Genomic DNA, 22,053 nt, shown 5'->3' with positions numbered 1-22,053 from the left:
AAGTGATTAGAACTTAATGCCATAATATGATGTACTTAATTACAGTTTCAAAGACAACTTCAACTGCTTTATTGAGAATTGACTGGAGGATTATTGTCATGGAGACCTGTTAGAGGGCAATAATGATAATCAAAATGAAGTGTGATGATTATCTCAAAAAGGGTCATAGCAACAAAGATATAGATATGTGGACACATTCATGCAACAAGTATTCAGAAGTTTTACTTCCTTAAACATTTGATGAGAAAACGTCTCAAAGAGAAAAAGGAAGTGTTTTTACTAAGTTCCTGACTTTTAGCAGCTAGATGAACAATGCAAAAGACTGGATGAGAAATAATTCTAAAGTAGACCATCAAGACCAATATTATATATTATGTTATATTCTGTAAGATTTTTCTAATAACTCTTCTTTCCTCCTCTACTGGTAGAACCAGTTGATTTTTGCAGCTAGACACAAAATAATAAAGACTGCAAGGGTAAACAAAATGGAAGCAGCAATGACTTTTTGTGAGAGACACTGAGAATTAGCTAAGCAGAGCATGAAAAGAAGATGGGACATTGTAAGTACTGAGTATATTTACACTCAGCAATAATTTTATTTAAATGGAAGTCTACTACCATCAGTTAAGCAATAAAAACTGCAATGAATCACTAAGACATCATGGTTTTTGCCCTCTAGGTGAGATTATACTATTGTTTTTCATGAATGAAATCACCATGACCTAATCTAAAACTTCTGTATTACTATTAGCTTTTTAGTATTTAATCTGTTAAAAAGGGAAAAGACAGTATCAAAATGCAGTTCTTCCTGCCTAGCCACACCCATATTTTATACTTAACTGAATTTCAATTTCAACAGCTCCCAGAATGCAATTTTTAGGCCCACCAACCCATCAGCACTAGTGATTGAATCTGCATAATAAAGCATACACCCCACAGCCTTGCCCTGAAGGAAGGCATCTTTGTCTAAAATAATCTTTCTTTTGCTGATAACCTTTTGAACCCTTTCTGTGTATAAAAAACATTCCATTTTGTATAAGCTCCTTGCAGAGCCTTTCTTTCTTTTTTAAAGCTTTATTTATTTATGCATACAAGAGCTGGGGTGCAGGCCAGAGGTGTGGGACAATGGGAGGATTCACCAGAGACAAAGTTGGGAGTAGAACAGGCAGATCTACTCAAATATACTGCTGAGGGGTGCAACAGGTGAGACAGGAGAGGTCTGCTGTGTCAAGTGGGTCAGCTTCCTGGCGGGGATCGAACTTGTGCTGCAATGGCTGTGGCTAGCTTCATAATGCTGAGAGTTAACCCCTTGCATCACCAGGGAGGGCCTGCAGAACCTTTCCATATGTTAGATGGGATGCTTCTGGATTCATGAATCATTTAATAAAGCCAATTAGATCTCTAAATTTATGAATTCTATTTTTTAGCCCATCTAATTGCACTTACTTCTCTGTGTAAAAGAGTCATTTAAATTTCTATATTTACTTTATGAGTATCTAGTGTCATTTATGAGATTTGGGTATTTAATTTTTCTGCTGAGTTTGACCAAAACTCTTGAAAATATATTTTTGTTAAAAAACCCTCTTTTGGGCCTCTCCAGTGGCACAGTGGTTGAGCGCTGGTTTGCGAAGCTGCCCGCAGCCTCTGCAACGCAGGTTTGATCCCTGGCCCCCAGGAGAGGGACCCACATGGAGCGCACCCGCTGCTCCCCTCAGCAGTGCATTTTGTCAGTCTGCCTGTTCTGCTCTCCTCTCTGGATCTGGTGGATTCTCTCACCCTCCCGCACTTCTGACTGTGCCCAGTGCTTGTATAAATAAATCTTAAAAAAAAAAAAAAGTGCTAATTAAAAAAAAAAAAACCTCTTTTCAGAACCTTGTTCTGACAAAAAAAAAAAAAAAACCTGAACCACATGAAATTTAACTATTATATATTTTTTTCCTACCTTTAAATATGTACTTCAAAGTCAAAGGTAAGCAGAATAACAGTGACGTGTTAGTCAAAAACAAGTTTGCCACCTCAATTTGAAATAAATTATGCTCTCTAGTCAAAACTATGTATGAACAACTACTTCTTAATATTTTCACTGATATTATAACTTATCAAGGAATATTTCTACCCAGTTTTCTAAATGCCATCTCCTGAAAACTGGCACTTGAGTTATATACAAAGCATTAGTCTTTGGTTAAAGTGTATTGGTTAGAAATACACCATTTGCCTGCAAAAACTTCTTTTTGCTAGTGTGATAAATAAAAGAACAAGAGAAAAAATATTGGTTAATAAGCAATATGTGTCATATCATGTTTGGAAAGTAAATTCAAACTAATTTAATAGTGTGGTATATTTTAGGTAACAAAAAAATTAGTTCCTACCAGGAGATAGAAATACCAAGAACTATCTTATCTTTTAAAGTTTTTTTTTTTTTTTTTAATAGAGGCATGTTTTATTTACTTATTTGTTTGTTTGTTTGTTTTGTTTACACATGCACTGGGTACAGTCAGAAGCGCGGGAGGGTGAGAGAATTCACCAGAGCGAGAGCGGGGAGCAGAACAGGCAGAAGGACCGAAGTACACTGCTGAGGGGAGCAGCGGGCGGCAGGAGAGGTCTGCGCATCATGTGGGATCCTCCCCTGGTGGCCGGGGAGCAGCCGGGGATCGAACCGGCGCCGCAGAGGCCGTGGGCAGCTTCGCAACCCAGCGCTCAACCGCTGCGCCACCAGGGAGGCCCAAGAACTATCTTATCTTAATGTAACTGTGCCTGAAATTTATCTGGCTTTTTTTGTAAACGGGTAATACATCTTCAAAGCAATTTGGTCTTTGGAAATTGATAAGCATTTCCATTTCAAACAAACAAAAAATATATGTCATTCCTTGTAAGATGGTTACATCTGCTGTTCAGCCACTGAATGATATCCATTACTCACCAGAGAAATTGATTGCACTGTCCTGCCTATTTATGTTATCAATGCAGATTAATTTTAGTGATATGTTTATTTTAGGTTATCACACCATGTTAGAAAATGTTCTATCAGGAGGACTAAATTTATGAATTCTATTTTTTAGCCCATCTAATTGCACTTACTTCTGAAATGCTCTGTGTAAAAGAGTCATTTAAATTTCTATATTTACTTCATGAGTATCTAGTGTCATTTATGAGATTTGGGTATTTAATTTTTAATTTAAATTTGGGTATCTAATTTAATCTCACGTGTCAAATGGAACACAGAATTTTCATTGAAATTCCCAATAGGAACTCTTTAGACCAAATATCAGGTTATACTCAACCCTGGCATATTCACAATTTTTAAGCAATAAACTGAATAAACTAAAATAAATATTCAACCAATAATGACTGAACTCATATTACAGAATGAGAAAAATATAGAGGTTACTAAACTGATAATTCAAGCATCAAATGAGGGAAAACGTAAGAAAAACATTCATCTATTCATTTTCATGATCTTCCTTACCAAAACAAAGAACAATGAAATTTAGCCTAGAGAGAAAGAAAGTCTCTTCTTTCAGAGTGGCAGGTATTTAACAGTAAAAAAAAAAAAAAGAAAGAAAAAGAAAAAAGATCTGAGAGTCAAATGGATATTTAATATTGAAGTAGTTGCTTAACCATTCTGAGTTTTAATTTCCTCATCAAGAAAAAACATTCTAAAAATGTTCAAGTAAGGCAAAAGACTGGTACTTCACCAACATGTTAGTTCTTGTTGGAATCAGTGAGATATCACTGTTCTCACAGGAAAATCTGCCCCAACAGACATCTTGTGAGAAACAGAAACAAATCAGTGGGGTTCCAGGAGACTGGAACAGAGTTCACAAAATAGAAGGTCACTCAGGACCTGAGGAACTGGGTTCTATCTTTGGCCCCAAGCAGCGACTATTAATCTGTACAGTAACTAATCTTGCCACAGTGATGATTCATGTCCACACAATACTTGCAAACTATTGTTTTCACTATTGTTGCAAACGCATCATCTCCCCTCTATTATAAAAGTCTTTCAAAGGGGCCCTCCCTGGTGGCCTACGGGTTGTCTCAGCGATATCACCACGAGGGCCTGAGTTCCATTCCATCCTGAGTTTGATCCTGTCCTGAGTTCCATGCCAGCCAAGTTGCTTACCCACATGGCACAGCAGACCTATCCTGTCTTGTCCACTGTTCCCCTCAGCTGTGTATTTCAGCAAAACCACCTGCTCTGCTCCCCACTCTGTCTGTGGTGAATCCTTTCACCCCCCCCCCCACCTCTAGCCTACACGCCAGCTCTTCTATGCAAAAATAAATAAATAAAATCTTTAAAAAAATTATTTCAAAGGGTACTCATTCCCAGCTTACTCATGGTTATTTTTGCATACTGGAATCTATAGATTGCCATTTGTTCTGTATACTCAATTGCTAACTAATTGAGTCTCTTTACATCTCCAATTCAAATTACTGCATTAGATACAGACACTTATAATCATCAGTATTGAAAAATTCTCATCATTTTAGGATATTCAATGGGACACTGCTTAGCCTATAAATTAGGTGATTTAGAGTCAAATAAACTCATCCAATCAGCTCTTCCCAAGATTGTAGACCATATGACAAAGATCATGATCACATACCTAAAACTAGATAAACTCCTTCTGCGGGAGGTACAGATGTGGTGATTTCTCTTAGAATTTATAGATATTCTTGCTGTTCAGTATGGGTCTGATATCTAATGCATGAGGAAAACTAATAACTGCGCCAACACTTTTTTTGAGAAGAAAGTTTATTGCACAGTTGACCCGCAAGCAGACTGGATGCAACTCAAGTTACTCTTCCTGAGGCAGGGGCTTGGGCAATATTTATAAGGTTTGGGGAAAAAAAAGATATAGAAAAATGAAAGTTGGTAGTCTGATTGGTCACATCTTTCTGTGCCCATAAGTGACCAGTCATATAGCTAGCCACCAGAACGTTCTTGTTGATGGACCACTCACCTTGGATAGGACTCCAGATTAGAGACCTTTGGACTGTAACACACTCCTCGCTTGGAAATATTATCCACTAGACTGTGAGCAGATGGTTCTGCTTTCAGCAACAATTTTCATTCTGGGCAATAGAGCGCTAACTCCAGGTCAGTGAATACTCCTGGGTTTAAGCTCTAAAACACAGCTTGAGAAAGCCCTGTTAATTTCTACCCCCGCCAGTTTTCTTTAGTCAAGCTCTGCAGCCTTTGCGAAATAAGTTGGAGATTAAAACAAGCAGGAGAAAAGGAAAGGGGAGATATAGGGGAAATGGTGAATCAGGAGGCAAATCTTTACAAAACAAGTTTTGATTATCTTGTAAAAACCAAGCCCTGACCATGGTTTAAACTATTTATTTGAAGTACAGAAGTAGAGAAAAATATCAGTGTATATATTTATATTTTCTTAAAGTTCAGTTTAGGTTGTTTATTAAAAATATTAGTGGTTACCTAAAAGGTGCCAGTTACCAGTTACTTAATATAAAGGTGTGGCATATTTCTATAGACATGACTTCACAGGTCTTTTCAGACTATGTCCATGGTAAAATTTATCATAGAACAATTGAAACTATTTGTTTTGTGTCTCATGTGACCTCATTAGACTATAAGTGCTTCAAGGTATGGGCTATTTCTTACTCAGCTATAAATCCCAAGAACATTCAATAAGTGTTTGTGGTCTGTTTTATGTCTCATAGTATATGTCTATAATTCAGCTGTTTTCCCCTTTGCTACAGAGACTATTGCAGTGTATGGTAAAACTTAAATTCTATTCTTTTGCTGGGAAATGTAACTTCTAGATTGAGTCCAACCTTTGTTTTTCTCCTGCAGGCAAGTGTAAGCTTCATGGAGCTGAAATTTTCTGTCTATTATTTATTGCTCTATTTTCTATAGAGTTTAAGACCCAGTACATATTAAATCTTCAATAAATGTGGTTGGAAGCAAGGGAGAAAGACACACATACATACATACACACACACTCAAACAAACATATGCACACATCATCTATTTAACACAGGTAAACATCTTCTCAATCTCTAATTGCTTGTATGGTTAGTTTCCAATCATTTTGTGTTTATCGCTATAAAGATAAAACTTGTATACCACAGCAGATTGGTGAAGCCAGCTAGGCAATAACTTATTAATTTGACCAGCTTTATTAATTTAAATGTAGCATATATGTGCTTAACTTTAAAGCACTACAAACACTTCTGTTTAGAAAGTACTAGATAGAATAATTTATGAATTTTTATGTTCTTTAATATTTTATAATCAAAATATTTTTTGGAGAAGTTTAAGAATATCTGTAATATATAATGTTAGCTCTGTCAGAAATAGTTTTATGGATAATAACAATGATAAAAAAATACCAAGGAACATATATACCAACACTTCTTGACGCAGAACAAAACAAATCTTAAAACCCAGAGATATAAAAATATATTTAAGAGAGTAAAATGGGAAAAAACTTTCTTGCACATAAAAGATTTTCATTCAATGATAAAATGTTCTCCCATTCCAAATGTCTCATAACCTTATACCAACTATTTTTGTTTTTTTAACAGTGTCAACAAAACTCTCCAGCTGGCTTCTTTTATATGGTGAGAGAAATTTTACTGATTTTTTCTATATGGTAATTTTACTAAATGACTTAAAGAGTAGGTTCTGGAGGAGGAAGGACTTGCAAAACAAGAGGCCTAGATTCAATTTTTACAAATGCTGTGATTAATGTTCTTCATTCCCAAAATTGACTCACACCTCTTTCTCCATATTCTGCTTCAGAGAAATAACAGAAATTATTAAGTTCAAACTGCCTATCATGCCTCTCCCTGGGGTGTCCCATGGATATTTGTCACTTCCTTCTCCAAAATACCTGACATTTTCAATAATACAGAGCAAATGCAATTTTACTAATGTATATTAGGGGGTTGCTAGTAAAAAAATCCAGGCGGACATCTTTAACTTTCTAAGCTACTGATTAATAGGTTATCACTTGTTATTTTTTGTTTTGTTTATTTTAAGGCAGTGGGTCAAAAGTTCATAACAGCTTGAAACATTTACTGTTCAGAAGTTCTTTGTTTTTAATATTAATTTATTCTCAAAACAAGATAGGGAATATCAGATTATCAGATATTATCAGATGTTTTCTCAACTGATTGTGTTCCTTTCAAATTACTGAGAAATGAGGTCACCCACTACTTTATGAGGGTAGACAAGAAGGAATTTTTTCAAAGAAAGTTCTTTAGTCATAAACTTTTCATTGTGCTTCTCCTCTACAAGGTGGTACCTTCTCTGATGCCCAAGATGATTGAGAATATGAGAATATTCATTATACCAATTCTTTCATGAGATATGAAACTAACTAGCATGTAACATTTCATAAGAAATGCACAAAGTATACGTACTATGTCATATATCATGTTTTCTGATCCTTACCCTCAGAAATTCTATAAATTAGCTCCTGAAAATGAAATAGACCAACCCATATGGCTCCCTCCTTTCTGGTTACACTTTATTAAGTCCATGTATTCTTGTGTGGGGGAATGCATAGTCATATTACAAATGATTAGGTTCTTGAATGTCTGGGCAAGAATTTCAGGGTTCCCTGACATACACTTTTGTGACTTCATACGTGCTACTCTCCCTTCCTATTCTTCCTGTTCACTTTCTTCATCTGTTTACCTTCTTGTCATGAATAAGTCCCTTTCTTATATATTTATTTTTATTTTTTTTAAATCTTTACACAGTACTCTTTCTTGATATTCATTGCAATGGATTATACTTCCATAAGCCCCCTGAGAAAAAGAAGTCAAATTAGTACAGGACTTGTCGTGTGGCAAAAACACAAATATTTGCCTGAGTAAATTAGTTGATGGTATATTACTTTACCATTTGGCAGGCACATTACAAAATATAATGTAGTCAGTGATGAGGATAAGGGATTGAACTAGTGGAAACACTTCATAGAAAATGATATGTAATGACAAAATTATGGATATGAAATTCACTAATATATATGAGAGTAAGTGTAAATTCTCTCTTTTGCTTATCAGCAATAGAGACAATATTATCAGTTTTACTGGTGGGGACAATAATTTTAGGAAAGGAAAAGGGGAGATTAATTAAGCTTCTCTTTCCTCTGACTCACAGAGTCTCTTGCCAATACAGTATTAAAGTGAACTGTAAAGAGATTATAGGGCCCCTATTTCTCCCACATAATCAGTTCATGTCCTTCATAAAGTTTGTGCAATAGGGACATACTCTCTCAGGGTTATAATGAAAGTTGTATTCCTGTCAGCCTTACGATGCAGACCTCATTTTTTTTTTTTTAATGAATGGGTTTCTACTAAAGGGAGATCCTAAAAACAAAAAGTTGAAAATCAATTAATTTACATAAAATGTCACTTCTCAGAATCTTTTATTATAGCCTTTCTAATGAACTCACCAAATTAAAGAAAAATAGGTGTTTTTCTTCATTTTCTGGTTTAGTGTTATATTTGAAAATATCAATGGTCAAATATCAATTAGTGTAGGGTTTTTCAAAGGTCCAAATATTATAAACATAATTATGAATATATTATAAATAAAGATAATCAGAAGGATAAAGATAAATATTGTATGTTACAATGGATAAAATACAAAGCAAAATCATAAACTAATTGGAGTCATAAATGAGGTGATATTTCTGAGGATAAGAATAAGGGAGAGGTTTTTTTGAAATGGGCTGTTCTCACAGGTATGAGGTGATATTTTATTGCGTTTTTGATTTGCATTTCCCTGATGATAAGTGATGATGAGCATTTTTCCATGACTGTTGGCCATCTGCATGTCTTCTTTGGAGAAATGCCTATGAAGTTCTTCTGCCCATTTTTTGATTGAGTGTTTTTTTTTTTGTTGTTGATTTGTATAAATGCTTTGGAGATCTTCAATATCAATCCCTTATCACTGACCCTTGAAAGCAGACCATAGGTGTTATGGAGGACTGTGGGTACTCTGATAATGGGAAAACTATGGTGAACACACCTGAGGAGATAAATCCTATACTGTGGAAAAATAACTAGAATGTTAAAAGAAAGTCAACAGCATCATTTCCTGATGGTAGAACACAATAGCACTTATGAACTATTCTTGACAAAATATCAAACCTTTATCCCATGAAATCAGTCTCCCACCTTCCTAGGAAATTGAGGGAGCTGGAGGCCTCCTCTGGTGGCGCAGCGGTTGAGCGCTGGGTAGCGAGGCTGCCCGCAGCCTCTGCAGCGCCAGTTTGATCCCCGGCCACGGGCAAGGGTCCCACCAAAAAAAAAAAAAAAAGGAAATTGAGGGAGCAAAAGTATATATGAGATAGCACCACAGAGATATAATCAGCAAATCTTGCATGTAGTGAGCTCTAAGAAAAAATGACCCTATGTCTTCAATAAACAGAATCGAAAGACAGAAAGAAAAAGGGAGGAAAAAATGTAAAACTTGGCATACAGAACCAATTTTACACACTAAAAGGTGAAAATATGAGAAAGTTGGGAAAATCTGAACCCCCCAACCATCTACCTAGTGATTTTTGAAGATTTAGCATTCATTTTGGGAACATAATGATGGTAATGCAGTAGAATATTAAAAGTCATTATATTTTAAAGTAACTAAAATATTTATGAATTCATTTATATGATGACTGGGAATTGAGTCAAAAGGATCCGGGAGGCATGCAGAAAGGAGAAAGTGGGCAGCAGAACAGCATAAACAAGACTGGGCACTGATTGAACATTATTGAGGTAGATGCCAGGTATAGGGAGACCTTTAAACTATTCTCTTTATTTTGTATATGTTTGGTATTTCACCACCTCACCATTAAGGACTCCTTGTTAGCTACCTTGTGCATGGGCTCCAGCTCTTTGCCCTGTTGCTCCGCACTATTTCCTCTCTTCTGTATGATTTCTCTTTTTCTGGGTCCATCTCATTGACCTATCCTGTTATATGCACACACAGCTGTCCATCTCCTATAATTAAATGCAATCCTGCCTTTGTGAACCCAAAGGCTCACAAATGTGTTCTTTTAAAACCAGAAGCTACCTATACTAAATACCCACCCTTAGCATCCCACACTGGCAAAGATATTAAAATATCAGACTCATAATCAGCTTCTGAAGAGAGGAAGAGAGCAGTAAACATATTTTATTTCCTTTGCTGAAATGAATTGTACAGTGACTACTTTTAAAAGGCAGAGATGTTTAAGATCAAGTGAAGTTTTACCTGCCTTTTGTGGGGGTCCCTCTCTATGACCATTACTTTTTATATGAGTATATCACTTGCTGGAAGGATATAACATTCTGAAATAAATTTGGAGTTAAAAAAATTCTCTCATAATTCAGATTGAAAACATATAAAGTGAATGCTTTGAATATTTCAGAGACTTTTCTAGTGTGGCAATTTTGCACTTTAAATTATGTATCTTATATCTTAATTTGAAAGGAGAGGTAAGTGTACCATCTATAAAAATGTCCCTTTAAGTCATTAATAGAAATTTCCTCCAAATTAGCATTGCACATTTTAATTCCATTTCTGGCTAAAGTTCATATATCATCCACTTACATAGGCTTAATAGAAAATCATTCTTCCTTTTCCTCACTCGATGACAGACCATTCAGAGTTTATGTTATATACAGAATTCAGGATAGGAAGTTAATGAAGGTTAGTGAATTTCAGTGGATTAGTGAGTCCCTTTGATTAGGGTTTCCCTTAAAATTAGATTAAGGAAACTTCATATAGAGGACAATCTTCAAGAAAATAACAAAATTTTCTTACACTCCAGTGTAGTCAGTTGGGTTGAAATTTGAGGTTTTGATCACAGTAACCCCAGGTTCTCTTCCCCACAGTTCCAATCCATGAGTTTCATCAGCTCCCTCACACTTAATGATGGGAAGTTCTGGAAATCAGATCCCTTCCAAAGGGATCCAGTCGGAAGCCTGAGTCATAATGCTCAGTTCCTATGTGGAAGGAGCTTTAACTGTATGCCAAGCATGTTTTCTGTGCATTCCAAAAGCTTACGTTATTAGGACTGACTCTCCCAGTGCACAAAGTAGCTACAATATGAAAGGATATCACCATCACTTAGCCTCTCATTTGGACTAACCACACCTAAAAGTTGTTTCTAAACATTTCAGTCACCAAAAAATTACTCCTGACAATGTATTTGCCATACTCTTAAGTTTTCTCCAACATGTTCCTATTACAATCTTGTGTTCTCCAGCTTACATATATTTCTCCTACTTTCAACAAAGAAAAGTGGGACTCTTTTTAATGTAGCTGTTGATAGCATTGGCATTAGTATCAGAAGTTTCAATTTAAACCATAGCTCTGAAATTCACTAAGACTAGACCTGATTATATAACTTACCTTCGATAGCCTTAATTTATTCATCTGCATAAAGGGAGGTATTTTTAAATAATTTTTAAATGAGATAATGTTCATAGAACATGTGCCATACATTATAAGCAATCAACCTTGGCTGATTGTTTTTAAGAGAATTTAAACAGTATAGCTTACCTAAGGTTCACAATTAATCAATGACATATTTAAACATAGGATTATAGACCTAATCATACCACTGTTTCTTCATCCAAGAACAGCCCAACTAGGCTCTACTAGTAAATTAACTGCCAGTTCACTGCTCACTGAGGTTGAGAATTGAGTCTCTTGCTCATTCATAGACACTAAGCAACAACTTGATGCTTAGGATTATTTAAATCAAGGTCTTCTGACCTTTAAACCATTACACAGGTGCTTTTCTCAGCAAATAAATGACCTTAAACATGAACTTCTGCAAAGTCTTGAAAAGAGCAATTTCTCTTTTCAATAGCATATTGAAGAAAAAAAAAAAAAAAAAACAGCAACAACTGCAACTTTCTCCACTCTTAGGAAAGAATGTTTATCACCCATTGCTTTTCAGTTAATCCATGTTTAAGCTTATCAGGGAAGACTGCCCCTTCAATGAGGAGACCTGTAATTAGGGAGAGATATTTAATTCAGCTATACATGTTAAGGAATATGGTTAGCCTTCTGTTGAATCTTACTTTCCAATCAAATTTTTTTTCTTATTTCTCAATTGCTTCTGCATTTACTTTTGGATTGCTACTTATTGAGTTTTACAAATACTTACTTTCTACTGGTAGGCAACCTGTATAAAAGAACAAAATCAGCATACAACATGTATGCCTTTCTTCAGGCACTGTATGATTTGCTGTGCTCTCTTCTCTCTGCCATGGCAATTGCTGATGTCTAGATGACGAGACTGGTTCATGTATGTCCTAGAGGGAGCACATCATGGTTGATGGCCTACAGTATATGCCTCATGCGTCTGTGGCTCAACTTTATATATATTTTGGAATAAAGAGATTATTATATTTTATGTTACATATTAATATAGGAAACTCTTCATTAGGAAAAAGTGCATCAGGTAATTTCATTTTCTTGCTAAACATTCTCGAAATGGTTTCACTGGAATGTAGAATGAAATCCAAACTCCATTTTACAGTGTGTTCACAATTTTAAAAGTTTTTTATTTTTTTAAATAATGATTTTTTTTTGAGGGGAGTTCCTCCCTGGTGGTGCAAGGGGTTAAGTCTCAGCACTATGAAGCTCTCTATCAATGGCTGCTGCAGCACAAATTCGATCCCCAGCCAGGGAGCTGACCCACATGGCTCAGGAGACCTCTCCTGTCTCACCCGCTGCTCCCCTCAGCAGTGTATTTCAGTCAATCTGCCTATTCTGCTCCCCGCTCTGTCTCTGGTGAGTCCTCTCACACCCGCCCCCTACCTGCATCTCTAGCCTACACCCCAGCACTTGTATGTGTAAATAAATTAAATCTTAAAAAAAATAATTTTTTTAATGTTTATTTAATTTTTCAAAGAAGAACTAGGGTCAAAGGAGTGAGGTCTGGGAGGATTCAGCAAAGACAGAGTGGGGAGCAGAAGACGGGTTGACTGAAATACACTGCCGAGGGGAGCAGTGGGCAAGACAATGATAAGAATGAACAATGTTAAAATTTTCTTTTTCTGCCTGCTTTTGGAAAATGAATAGATGACAGTGAAGATTGGTAGAATCGGAAAGGTCAATTTGAAGATCAAACAAAGCACGTTGATGGCTCAAATATGGGAGATAGCATTAGAGATATAGAGAAGTGACAGATTCAGTTGACATTTTCCAGCTAGAACTGCATGGATATGACTTTAAGGAAAGACAGGTATCAATAATGATTTTAAAATTCTAGCTTAAATAACTGAAAATACAATGATGCTACTTTCTCATATGAGAAAGATTAAAGAAGAGCATGTTGGTGAGGTGAAAGCGGGAATTCTTTTATATTTTGTCCATGTTACATTTTATTTCCTAATGGCAATTACAAGTTTATACTTGTATATATTGCAGATTTGAGTGCGGAGGTTAGAATGAGAATTGTGTATTTGGTAACTTCAGTATTAAATATGGCCATGTAGGAAGAAATGTAGATTCTTCATGAAGGATGATCCACAAAAGGATCCTTACAAAGAATATCAAGGAGGAAGAAAAAAAAGATATCATTAAAGCAGAGAGGGCTTCAAAGATAATTACCAGCTCTGATGCTAGTAAAAGATCAATGTGGTCACTAGAATCCACTAGAAAGAAATTCTAGAAGGGTAGAACATTTTTTCTATTTACTCAACTACTTTATCACCTGTGCTTCACTAAAGTAACACCAGGTTTTGGGGTTAAGGAAATCAAAAGTATGTGATTAACTTTTGACCTGTGGGCTAGACTCAGGCAATAGGAGACTTCTCATTTCCCTTTTCTGGCAATGTGCATTCCCAGAAGCTGCTCCAAAGTTATAGTCTTGAGAGATTGTGTTATGGATGTGGTATACACATGTGGCTGAACAATTACACATCTATAAAACTGAGATTTGGTGGGAGGTGGTGCAAAAAACTATTTGTTCTTGTGGCCACTCAAGATAATGCCTCATAAGTAAGTTCATTTATTTCTTAAACTGCTTCCCACCAATCTGAGTAGTCTGCCTCTTTGTAGGTATCTCCCTGCCTTGTGCACATGGGCACCAGTTTCAGGTTAAAACTGGAGTCACCAGGGTTGTATCCTTACACTGGCACAAAAGAAGCACTTATGAATGTTGGTTCAATGAATCAATGGTTGAGATGACTATTGAATTCAGAAAGATGAAGGTAACTATGATATGACAAGTGGTCTAGTTAAGGTGTAGAATGACAATAAAACTGGAATTGCACTGGAATATGTATTCATTACAGCAACAAATGTTACAAGGATTATTTTTTCCTGCGTGATGGCAGAGTGAGTGAATATGGCTTTATTTTAAACTGATCTCTATATCTTTTCTCTTTTACAGCACATCATTTGGGAGGGAAAAATCAATGATGTAGCTGCTACTTTGTGAAATTATATGTCTCAGACACGTGAATTCTTTGGGTCATTGCTTTCCTTCCCTAATGGAAAATATAATGAAAACTGCATAATGGAAAAAACAATCCTAAGGAGAGCAGGTTAAACCAGTACAGAATTTTAAATTTGAAATGTGAGCTGTGGAGAAAGGATCTAAAATAAGTTGTCAGCTCTGTAAAAATAATTATTTGTATGGAATACCATTGGATTTTTAAAAATCTTTCTTTAGTTAGTATCTTCTTTCTCTATATCAAAAGATCTATTTTATATTATGCCAATTTAATATTCCTGGTAACATTTAGGACACAGAAATTAAAAGCACCTGTTATGTTAGACAGGTGAGCAGTCCTAGAAAATGTCTCCCTGAGGAGTTATCACTTTAATATTATTTACATGTGTAAATCCCTGAAAGAAGCTGAAAAATGAGTAAGCATATTAGTCAGAGTTTTAGTTATACTATCTATACATAGATATGATGTAAACATTTAATAAAAAATTTTAAAAACAATATCTGAGAACAGTGAAATTCAGGATGTGTTTAATAATGTTGGGACACAGGGAAAACCCCTCACTCTGATGGATTCTCTGGCTGAGTAATCAAAACAGCATCAGATGGATCAGTAAAGAAAAAAATCAATTTAATAACACATATATGAAGAATTTACATGGCTATAAATTCTAAAGTAAAATGGGGTAGACCTGGGATATATATATCTCCTATGCTAAGAGATCTGGAGGGTCAAGGAAAGAAAAGGGAGAACTTCACATGACAGATAGGATGCTCTTGTTACAGAGCAGGGTGAGGAGCACCACGGGACCTCTAAATGCACCTGCTGAATGGGTTCTGCAATCTGCTGCAACAGGACAAAACATACTCTAGTGTGTAAGACCTTCAATGGAAAGGAACTTTCATACAATCAGTGAATGATAAAGAGAAGAAAATGAGGAAGGATATAGTTTATTTTCTAATTAAACACCTGAAGTTACATATATTCTATTCTCTGATCTTAATGATGTACTGTCAGAATTTACACATGATAGTAAATATTATCTGGGAAGTTTGAGTTTAGGGATACATTCCATTGTTGAAATATACCACAACATATTTGACTTTTTTAACTCCAAGCATTTCATTTACTATTTTTTTAAAATAATGCTGCATAGATGTTCTTACATGTAAATATTTGGATACATCTCCAGTCATATTTAAGAATAAACGTGTGCATTTAGAATGATTAGTTTTCAGCTGAAATGACAATCATTAAAAAACTAATCATTAAATACAGATTTCAGTGTTGTATGGAATTGCCTATTTCCCTCAAATGGTCTTTAATTTATTTGTTTTCCTTTAATCAATAAAACAATTACAAAAAAACAATTACTGGGTAAACAGCCAGTTTAGCACAACTTAGAGTAATAGGCATTAAAACTTTAAAAAGTTAGATTGATCAAGTGTTATTCTAAGAGGCTTAAATTATATTTCATAGATGTTTGCCTATGTTTAGTCATTTAGTGTGAAATTAACTTAAACCTAACTTTTGATCCAAAATCAAATCTCACTATAGTACAAGCTTGTAAAATCAAGAGATCTTAAATCTCAAATCTATGAAAAGCCTAAGAGCTTCCCAGATAAAAGGCAGACATGAAAGGAATAACTTAAATTTAAAATTCTTATAGAAATTGAACTGGCTGATTTTTTCTTAAAGATCTTTACATTTAAAAGTAATATTTTCATGCACACTTTTCACCCTAGAAATCATGTTAAGATTAGACAGGATTTACTCTCAGGAAATACTGTATTCACAACAGGCACATGCGCCTCTATGTTAGGAACACAGCTCTGTCATTTTCCACAGTTTTTGTGAGAAATAATTGACAAATATCTCTGTATAAGTTTACAGCATACAGAATTATGGATTCACATAGATTGTGAGATGATTCCCACTGCAGAGACAGAAGTGTGGACTTTGTGCCTTAACAAATAAGATACTGAATAGAATACAGAATAGAAATATTAGTGTCCTCTTCAAATTCGTACATTGAAGTCCTGACACTCAGTATCTCAGAACATTAACTCTATTTGGACATAAGGTTTTTAAAGAGGTATAAAAACACATTGGAATGCTACTCAACCATTTGAAAACAGTAGAAATCTTGCCATTTGTGAAAAACATTAATGGACCTCAGTGAGATTATTCTGAGTGAAATAAATCAGAAGGAGAAAGACAAATACTGGATAATTTCATTCATTTGTGGAATATAAAGAAACAAGGCAAAGGAACAGACAAAAGAAAATGAAAACAAACCCTCAGACTCTGACAATAGAAAGGCGGTTACTGTATAGAGTAAAGACAGGCGACTGGAATGGGTAGAAGGGTCAAATTTGTTGGTAGCAGATGATGGCTGGACTTTTGGTGGTAGGTATGTTATGATACACACATGTACCTGGAACCTATACAGTGTTGTAACTAATGTTGCATTAATAAAATAATTATATTGGTTCATAACCCAATAAGACTGTGTCTTTAAAAAAAAAATCTGGTAAATTTGGATACAGAAATGCACAACAGACTTACGTAAAGTCATAAATGAAAAAGAAGATGACCACTGCAAGCTAAGGACAGAGGTTTCAGAAGAAATCACCCATGCAGATGCAGACACCTTGTTCTGAGAGTTGTGGCCTCCATAACTATGAGAAAATAAATATTTTAGTCACTCAATCAATGGTAATTAGTTTTGGCAGCCTCATCAAACTAATGTAGTGAGACAGAGAAAGTAGGATGGGGAAAGGGAGATGTTCTACTATCTCCAAGGTCATCTTGTGCCATCATCACCTCCTTCCGACCAAGGTGACCCTTACTTAGTTTTCAAGAACATAGATTTTTAAGAGGGCATAAACCTGCTTCCTGATCTCCTTGGAGATTTAAATTTTTCTGTGTTATGTTGGAACTCATGATTATTCCTGTTTTTTAGAAATTTTTTATGTAATAATCCTCTTTCATTCAAGATAGAAGTCTTTGAAAAGTTGAATATCTGCAAAAGAAATAATGGGGTGACCTGTAAATTGACCAACATATAAATTGACTCTCTCAGATATAATAAAATTACTTAAGAACACTGAGTATTCAATTCTGTATGTCAGTAAAACTTACCAATTGTAAATTTATTGCCATCAAACAACATTAATGAATTAAGATATCATTAAAATATTAATGTCTGCTTGTTCTTCTTTTTCTCTTTTTGTTTCTTTGTCACCCTTACTGCATTTCACCAAAGTAATTTGGCAAAACTTTGAAAGTCCAGTGGTTTTGGGTGGAGTGGAAGCTGTAGAAGGAAAATGATATTATAGGTGTGATTTGTCTTTTGGGGAAAAAAAAAAAGTAACTGGAAATTGAAAAAGTCAACAGGAAAGTTAGCAGAGTTAAAAATTTAAACCTCATAATAAACATCATTTGCTAATATATTCAGTCTGGGTCTCTGAGTAAAATTAGCTCAAAATCTCTGGACTATAACTAATAAAAAAGATTATCTTGGAAGGTATGGGCAGAGTTTCAAGACAGAACATGTGTAAGAATCAAGGAGACAGAGAAAATGGATTATGGAACAGAAATGGAATTCTAAGTTCCACATGCAATGGGCATCTAAGTATTGCTCCATAAAAGACCAGCAACTTTCTGAACTTGGAAGATTAAAGGCTGTTACTCTACGGAATCATGGAAAGTTACCACGGAAATGCCAATATATGATAAATATAAATGCTTGGGATTTAGGACATGTTCTATGACATGTTCATGAATAAATAAATAGATAAAACTATAGCTGTCCAATAATGTAACCATTTGCTGAAAGCTATTTTAAAAACTTTGCCTTTGATTCTGCAGGGTTATCAGGTATCTTTAGGAAAAATGAAAAGGGTGGATGTAGGCTGTTGTCTTATTGAAGGACAAAAATCTCTTAAAAGAAAAATGTTAAGAAAAGAAGAAATAAATCCAAGATCATATATCCTATGTTCTCTTTTTTTTTTTTTTTTTTTTTTATAGAGGCATGTTTTATTTATTTATTTATTTGTTTGTTTGTTAGTTTTGTTTATACATGCACTGGGTACAGTCAGAAGCACGGGAGGGTGAGAGAATTCACCAGAGCCAGAGTGGGGAGCAGAGCAGGCAGAAGGACCGAGGTACACTGCTGAGGGGAGCAGCGGGCGGCAGGAGAGGTCTGCGCACCATGTGGGACCCTACTCTGGTGGCCGGGGAGCAGCCGGGGATCGAACCAGTGCTGCAGAGGCTGCGGGCAGCTTTGCAACCCAGCGCTCAACCACTGCGCCACTGGGGAGGCCCCATATATCCTATGTTCTCTTGATGCCTCTCTGATTTAACATCTTTTCTGGAAACTTTAAAAATATACATTTATACTTCAGGGAAAGGAAGATCTTTTAATATCAACATTAGGGTTTTGTTTTAATGTAAAGGCAATGGAAAACTAAAATATAGTTCCAATGGTAAATATATGTAGAATTTTTCAAGTGCTAAAAACCTACATTTTGCCCACTCATTCCAGCAGTATAAATAATGAAACCAGATGACCTCCGGTGGTGACAGGTTACGTTCAGCTTTTGACTATGATTCTTGCATTTACTCTAAGCTAGACCATCTTTAAATCTGATGAAGAACAAAATGATAATTTTATTGCACAATACGAAATAAAGCTCAGTCATATAAATTGAGCTTGAACCTAGAGCATTAATTTATAATAACTTGAGCTACCTATAATTATACAAACATTTATTCTAAGTCAGTAAAGCAGAGCAATTTTATAATCTAGTAGTTCAGTTTCCCAGGATGGTACAGGGCTGATGGTTAATTAGTTTGCTCCTTTATTTCACAAGAACATTTGAAAATTAATTTATTTCCTGTGGTAACTTAGCTAATTTAATGATGTTTTTCACTGGAGATATCTTCCTTGGCAAAAATCAGTATCTTCAAAAATTTAAGAAATTGTCTTCATTTGATTACCTGTGTGCCTATGGTACAAAAACAAATTTCTCCCTATAGAAAGTTTATTTTATTAATAATCAAAGGTTACAAGGTTTTCTTTATTTCCTCTTGGTACCCAAATCATTTATTTGAATAATACTTTTTTATTGTTCACAATATTTAGAGTCAATAAATGATAAAATTCCAAGAAACTAAAAGTTAGAGATTTTACCATATAGCTTTCATTACTCTTCAATATACTGAGATAGACCACCTGTCAGACATTTATGTATTTATTTCATGGCAAGATATCCAATTTTCCTTTTTCTGCAAGTTATTCCAGTTAGCTAGAAATATTTTTACTTTAGTCTTAAATTGAATCACCAGGGGGCAAGTGTGCATTCATTTCCGTATATATCACAGAATGAATTTCCACTATAACTTTCCTGTGGGAACACTCTGCTACCAGACAAGCATTTTAGCTGCTTTCCATCAGGTCTTCTATACCTGCTTATGGAATGCATAACTACTTTGAATTCTGTTTCTTATTTTTATTAGACTGATTTATAGAAATGAATGTCTTAGATGCATTTCGGAATGCATTAGGGGTGTTGGGGCACAGGCAAAATGCCCCACCCCTCTGTTTTGTTTTTTTTTCTCAAACTGGATGAATAATCAAAACAACATCAGGTGTGTCAGCAAAGGAAAAATCAATATAAAAACCTGCCATGTAGATAGATTTCTCTGATATATTATTATTTCTGATGAAAATTCTAATTTGGGTACCACCCCAGTTTTCATTCTTCTAGAGAGTTAAAGGAGTGTAAGCATTTTTTTCTGAGCTGCAAGACCTTCATTGACCTTAGTTTGAAATAATCCATATGCTAAAGTGACAGGTTTTGGAAAGGCCTGTTCTGGATATCTTAAATTCACTTAAGTAATATCATGTAAATAATTTTGACAATGGTTCCCTTGGGCTACTTCCCATTTGGCAAAAAAAAAAAAAATCAGCTCAGTTATAAATTTTTGAGTTATTTATTTATTGGAGAAATAAGAGCAAATGCACATTTAATTCAATCATTTATTACTCTTCTTTGATCATTTCTTAGAAGTTTGAGATTCTCACGAACTAAGATATGACACCAATAATATATCATTGAACTAAATAAGTTATGAAATTATGCTTGCACACACATTAATTCTAATGCTACGGGTGATTTATTTTGAACTACACTACTGCAAACCTTAAAAAAATTCAGTCATTGGGAAATTAGAGGCCTAAAATATGCAGATTTGTAACACACACACTGCAAAATAAACCAAATATCTCTCAGCATTCAAAGCAGACAATAATAAATAGTATTTCATCATTAAGCAGTAAAAATGGCTAACATTTATTTAGCCTGTGAAAAACATTTTAATAAACATTTTTCCTTAATCATCTCATTCGTCAAAAAAGCACTATCTGTAAAGAATATTTTTATTGTCCATTTACTATTAAGGAAAATGAGGCACAGAGAGTTTATAGTAACAGGTGATTATATAAATGAGTATCAGAATCCAGTCTTAAACCCAGAAGTTTGACACTAAGGGTAATACAGGAGAAATCGAAAATTAAGTTTTCTCAAGAAAATACTGCACATGCACTGAAAACTAGACATTTGTATTATAACTCTTTCTGTCGTGAGTGTCAGAAAATAGAACCCAAATTGAATTGTGGAAAAGGAGGATTTATTGGTTAACAGATTTGACAGGTCCAGCAGTATAAATAACTTCAAGAATAACTTGATTCAAGGGCATACACAATACATCTCTCACTATTTGCAGTCATGTTCTCCTCTATCATGGCTTCTATATTTAGGTTTCATTTGGTATCCAAATAGCTCTCAGCAGCTGTAAGTCTCCATCATATACCAGGTTAAATTCCAAAGAGAACGTGGAGGAGGGAGAGGCAGAGGAAAGACAGGAGAAGGCAAAGAGGGATGATTCCACTGAAGTCCAGTCTCTGTTAAATTGTTGTAAAGCCATTCCTGAAACAATCCCTGGGATGAGAACAACGTGATTTGTTTGATCAGGTCTGATTTGTATGCTTATTCTGGTTGTAGAATTTTAGCCAATCAAGCAAATCATCACTCACTGATCTTGGGAGATGTTTCAATTCCTAGAGAAAAAAAATGGGGTGCAAATACTGAAGGATGGGAAAATACCAGACAGTAAAAAGATAGCTACTGTATAAATAAATGTAGTCCGTCAAGTGATAGAAATTACAACTCTCTTCTCATAGGTGCACCTGTGTCTTGGAAAGTTCACAGTGCTGACAACAATCAAATGGCAGTTTGATATGTGGTAAGTATTGGATTTTTGTTCTCAGAAATACTAGCAATAGTGTAATTTCATTTTATGAATATAATGTGAGCAACTCTCAATATCCCTGTCAATTACTTATAAGAAATTATTGCTTATACCTAAAAATAAAAGGCAGTGGGATAATACGTCTTTTGTCTGTAAGAACTCAGTAAGAGAATAGTTTTATTTTATTGGTTCTTCCCCATTAGACAGATACTCAAAATCTACAGTTTGGGAACATTTGAATCATAATCCTAAAATACTTACCATGGCATACAACATACTTCAAAATTTAATCTACTTACT

General features: G+C 35.0%; 1 long non-coding RNA gene across 1 annotated transcript; it reads left to right on the top strand.

Moving 5' to 3' along the window:
- Positions 1 to 513: 513 nt before the first annotated feature.
- On the top strand, positions 514 to 21,717 carry LOC129145950 (uncharacterized). Its single transcript, XR_008552189.1, has 3 exons — positions 514 to 560; positions 6,553 to 6,588; positions 21,686 to 21,717. It is a non-coding gene; the product is annotated as an uncharacterized LOC129145950 (long non-coding RNA).
- The last annotated feature ends 336 nt before the right edge of the window (positions 21,718 to 22,053 follow it).

Source organism: Talpa occidentalis, unplaced genomic scaffold, assembly GCF_014898055.3.
Source record: "Talpa occidentalis isolate TD23 unplaced genomic scaffold, MPIMG_talOcc4v2.1 talOcc4.16, whole genome shotgun sequence".
In the NCBI taxonomy this organism is placed as follows: domain Eukaryota; kingdom Metazoa; phylum Chordata; class Mammalia; order Eulipotyphla; family Talpidae; genus Talpa; species Talpa occidentalis.
The sequence above is the reverse complement of the archived record's forward strand: the minus strand, read 5'-3'. Positions and strand labels throughout refer to the sequence as shown.